The following is a 5301-nucleotide window of genomic DNA, read 5'->3' as shown; positions in this document are numbered from 1 at the left end:
TTAGATGGTTGACCATACATGTAATTGGAATCCCAGTAGGAAAGGAAGGAGAAAGAAAATATATGAAATGATAATGGCTGAAGATGTTTCAAAACTGTAAAATAATAAAATAAAATAAAATAAAGCTACAGATCCAAGAAACTCAACAAATTCCAGGCAGGATAAACACAAAGAAAACAACATGAAGGCACATCATAATCCAATTACTTAAAATCAGCAATAAAGAGAAAATCTGAAAAGCAGCCAAGATAAGACATACTACATATAGTGAACAAAGATAAGAAATATCACTGATTTCCTCTTAAAAACAATGGAAACCATAAGACAATGGAATGACATTCTTAATGTGTTGAATTAAAAAACAAACCAAAACAAACCAAAAACAACAACAACAACAACAACAACAACTATCAACCAAGAGTCTATACCCAGTGAAAATATCCTTAACAACAACAACAACAACAACTATCAACCAAGAGTCTATACCCAGTGAAAATATCCTTAAAATATGAAGGTGAAATAAGAATGTTTTTTAGACAAACAAAGGTGGTAAGATTTATCAGTAGAGTTGCACTATGAGAAATATTAAAAGAAGTTTTTTTCAGGCTGAATAAAAATGATACCAGCAAACTCAGATCTATACAAGGAAGAAAGAATGCCAGAAATTGTAAATATATTAATCAATATAAAAGACTTTTGTATTCTTGTTTGTTAATTCCTGTTATCCAGAGTCAGACTGTCTTGGCATTTTGGAATCCAGGGTTAAGATATAGAGACAGAATCTGTTTGGCTTTTCAGAAATCATCTCGTCTCTGAAGCAAGTATGACTGAAAATATATGGTTAACTGTCACAGTAACCTTTGTACATTATATATATATATATTTTTTTTTTTTTTAGGTGAGGCAATAATCCTTGGTTGACCTCACAGATTGCAAGGACCTTGTCAGTTTACAAACCCCTATTTCTTATTTTTTATGCCTACAGCACCTGGTCTTCCTAAGTGGTCTCCCATCCAAGTACTAACCAGGTCCGACCCTGCTTAACTTCCGAGATCAGACGAGATCGGGCTTGTTCAGGGTGGCATGGCCGTAGACCATATAGATACTTTTAAAAGCTTAAAAATATTCCACCTCTTATAGATGAGCCACACAGAGCCTAGGGATTTATGTGACTTTCCCAAGGCGTGACCCAAACCTAAGTGCATTAACCACATCACCACTTGCCTTCTTGGGTCTAAGTAGATCAGATCGCAGCCCTGCCACTTACTAGCATGGTGATTCTGATCAAGTGACTGAATGTCTCTAAGCCTCAGTTTCTTCTCATAAAATGGGAATGATAAGATGCCCACCTCCTTGAATTGCTGAGATTATCAGAGACTATATTGTGGGAGTTGTGATACCTTTGTTCCTAAGTGATCAACTCAAATTATCTTAAACGTGAAGAATATTTATTGTTTCACAGACCTGGGAAGTTTGGAGGTACTGATGGTTTCAGGCACTGTCAGCTCCAGGAACTCAAACAGCGTCATCACGAATCTCTCTCTCTCTCTGTCTCTCATCTCTGCTTTCCTTGATTTTGGCCTCACCTTCAGGCAGTCTCTCCCAAGGTAGTGGCTGAGAGAACTTCCAGCAGCTCCAGGCTCATATCCCACTTAGGTAGTAGAACCAAGAGAAAGCAAATTTCTCTCTCCCAATAGATTCGGCAACTATTCACTCTGCTTAATCCACTTTAAACCCCACACCCACCCCTGAATAAATCCCTGATTCTGATGGGCCATGTCTGGTTTGCATATCCTCTTCTGGGTCAAGCGGATGGAAGAGAGATGGTTTCCTGAAGGTAAACTGGGATGCCATCATCAAAAGATGGTGTCATAGATGCCGAATAGCCAAAAACAATAGACACTATCGACGCTTCTATAAAGTGCTGGACAATAAGATCTACCAAGTACAGCCTCATCCAGGTCCAGCTCTGCATGTGCTAAGTGGCTTAATCTTTCCAACTGTACTGGGGCGAAGCTCATGGAAGCGCTAAGCTCATGGAAGACCCAGCTTTATACTGGTTTTCCAGTTCCCAGCCTTGCGTGACCCAACGTGCTGTCTCCTGTCCCCAGGCTCCTCCGCCGTCAGCACGTCAGCTTGGGGTTTTCTTCCCTTGTTTTTGGCCTCCGGGAATTGCCCTGAATTCCTTAGAAACTCTGTAACGCATTAAGAATAATCATTCTTTTCTCTATATGTTTCATAGCAGGATGATTTTCAGATCATCTCCCATCGTACAGATGGGTCCACAGTGTACAATGAGTCGTCTCCCCATTATATAGATGAGGAAGCTGAGACCCAGAGAGGTTAAATGTCTCATTCCAGGCCACAGAGCCAGCGAGTGACAGAGCCAGTATTCAAACCCAGAGCCTGTTTTCTGATCACTAGGCTCAGCTAGCTCAGTAGATAGTGGCTGGTTAATGAGGTCACACACCTGGTCTGTGGCAGTCTTTTCTAGAGCTAGCTCCTCCCTAGTCACCCGGCGTCCTTGGGCACTCCCTCCTGCTTCCTGATAATTAGGAAGCCCAGAGGAAATGGAACTTCCGTGTCCCCGTAAGACATCTTGCAACCAAGATGCCATGAAAATTTTCAGTCAGAACGAGGGGAAATGGGTGGCTGGGGAGAGAACCCCGCAAATGGAAGCCATAGGTGGCTCTATCCATTTCGTATGGCTGCCAAGCCTCCTCGGTATTTGTTGGCTTGTAACTGCATAACTCTGTTCTCTGCCTCTGCCTTCACCTGGCCTTCCCCTCTGTGTGTCTCTGTGTGTTCTCTTCTGTGTGTCTGATCTCCTGCCCCTCTCCCACTTTTGCCTCCTGGAGGCCAAGAATCAGAACTTTAAATTCCATGAGAATAATATTTTTTTTTTTCCTGAGGCCCTTTATATTTCGAAAAAAATTACAGACGTGTCTGGCATAGCTCCTTCTGCCTTGAATGCAGACGTGATGGCTGGAGATGCAGCAGCCTCTTGAGACCATGGGGAAAAGGAGAAGATAACATCTGCCCTGTGTCTTCAAGATGCCAAAGTGAAGCTAGCAACTGCTAACCCCTCTGTTATGTGACAAAAATAAAATCCTATTTGTTTAAAAAGAAAAAAAAAAAAAGACACCAGTCATTGGATTTAGGGCCCCCCCTGGTAGTATAGGTTGATTTCACTTTGAGTTCCTTAGATTCATTACATCTGCAAAGACCCTTTTTCCAAATAAGGTCACATTTACAGGTTCTAGAGTGTAGGACATATCTTTTTTTTTCTTTTTTTTTTTTTTCTTTTTTGGGTTGGGGGGCGGTATACTATTCAAACCTCTACAGTGGAAAAACAGTCAAACTTTGCTCCATCGCGGAGCCGTGGGCGATGAGGGTGGGGAAGCCGTGTGCTTGAATAAGTGAGCAAGCCGCGGAGGCTTTTTGACAGTGTGTCTTTGTTTTGTATTTTTCTCTCGTTTTGAGGTTTTCTGCCCTCTTTTCTGGAAGGTGCACGATGCTTGGTTCTGTGGTTATTTTCGCCTAACAGCTGTGTTTCCGGTGAGCAGCTGGGGGATGCTTCTGACTCAGCAAAACTGTAGCAATAACCGTCAAGGAGCCGTGCGAGCCGAGCGAGCGAGGCTAGAAATAAAGAAGCAGTTTCTTCCGCGGTCCCCTCCTCCTTTCACTTCCCCACCCGTAGGTACCTTCTGAAAGGCTCACAAAGCACTTCTGAGAAACCACCTTGACCAGCACGCTCCAGGCCTGGCCCGCCGGTGGCCCTCGGCTAGGCTTTCCAAAAACCAGTCGGATTCCGGGAAGGACTCTGCCAAACCGGCCTGGCTTTGTATCTGGAAGGCCCCTCCCAAGGTGCTCCCCCCCCCCTCCCCACACACACACGGTTTCCCACAGGTCTGAGCAGTGAAAGCAGAGGCGGCAGGGACTTCTGTGGTTTTCCAGGGTGTGGCCGCAAGTTGTCTTCAGCAGGCAGGGGTATCTGCGTTCTGCAACTTGTCTGTTTTTCAAAGGGGATGATTTCACCCTGGGTCTGGGAGGCAGCTCCAAACTTCTACCCACTGGCGCAGGATTCTAGCACCTAAGTACAGACAGGCGCTGGAAGGCCTGCCCGCAGCGGGAAAGGAACAAACCGGAAAGGAATCCATGTCATGGAGAGCCAACCTCTTTGCATGCCGGTGCCTGCAGAAGGCTCACGGGACAGTGAGACAGCTGCGTTCTGAGCCTCAGTGCTGCTGTTCCGAGAAAGAAAGGAACAAATAAATTTAGCTCCGTCCTACGCACCCTTCGCAGCTGCTTATTGACCAAACAGAGAGAGGCCTCTATTTCAACCCTGGCTTCTCAGCTTTTTGTCTGATGAGGTCTGCCGCCACCCTTTGCAAGGGGCTTTTTTTAGGAAATAACTGACCTCGGCCACCTTTAACTCTTGGTTAGACGTTGCACAAGGAGCTCGGGTTCAAGGTGTGTGGTGCTTTTTGCCATCCTGAAACAAAATGGCGGCCGGTAAACTTTTCCACATGGGCCTCAGCCCCTAGAATTTCTGATGTCTGTCTCTGGGAGCCAGAACGTGGGGAAGGCTTGAGACGTGTGACTGCTCAAAGGCCAGTCTGTAGTTCCCAAAGCCATTAGTTTAATAGCATCATTTGTGGAAATAAAGAACTCGCTGACTGGGTTTGCAAGTTAAGAGGCTGGAACAAAGCACCGAGGAGGTTTCATGCCGCTCACCAGCGTGGACGGGCTCCTGTGGGACAGGGGGACAAGCTGTGGGCTCCGCATCACACAGCTCTGGGCTCAAGTCCTAGCTCCACCACCTAAGGGCAGGGTGCCTCTGGGCGAGGAGGGCTGTTCCCTCACCTGGAAGCGAGATGCCGGCCACGACGTCGAGCCTCTCTGAGCCTCGGTCCCTTACCCGTGAAATAGCAATAATGATAGAAGGTTGTCACGAGGATTAAAGGACATCGGAACAAGCCCTTCCCAGTTCTTGGTGTGCCGTGAAGGCCTCCTGGACACAGCAGCCGGCTCTCTCTTCCTATTCCTCTCCGTGAGCTTTGGGGATCACCTCACTCTCTAACCGCAGGTGAGCAGGGAGCCAGACCTGGTCATGGGGCGTCCCACCCACCCCTGGCCCTAGTGATCAGTTCCTGGGTGCGCGAGGCGGGACGGCCAGAGCCAAGTCCGACAATAGTGATTGAACTATTGAGATGGAGAAAAATCTCGATGCTGGGTTTCTAAAGGTCAGCTTTTAAATGAGGTGCTGCTGGTGGCCGGCTCTCTTTTTACAGAGGACAG

The 5301-nt window shown here is 46.3% G+C and overlaps 1 non-coding gene across 1 annotated transcript; it reads right to left on the bottom strand.

Moving 5' to 3' along the window:
• Positions 1-976: 976 nt before the first annotated feature.
• On the bottom strand, positions 977-1095 carry LOC111737115. Its single transcript, XR_002779354.1, has one exon. It is a non-coding gene; the product is annotated as a 5S ribosomal RNA (ribosomal RNA).
• Between the last annotated feature and the right edge of the window lie 4206 nt (positions 1096-5301).

Source organism: Pteropus vampyrus, unplaced genomic scaffold (assembly GCF_000151845.1).
Source record: "Pteropus vampyrus isolate Shadow unplaced genomic scaffold, Pvam_2.0 Scaffold23, whole genome shotgun sequence".
In the NCBI taxonomy this organism is placed as follows: Eukaryota; Metazoa; Chordata; class Mammalia; order Chiroptera; family Pteropodidae; genus Pteropus; species Pteropus vampyrus.
This window is presented reverse-complemented; position numbering and strand designations above follow the sequence as displayed.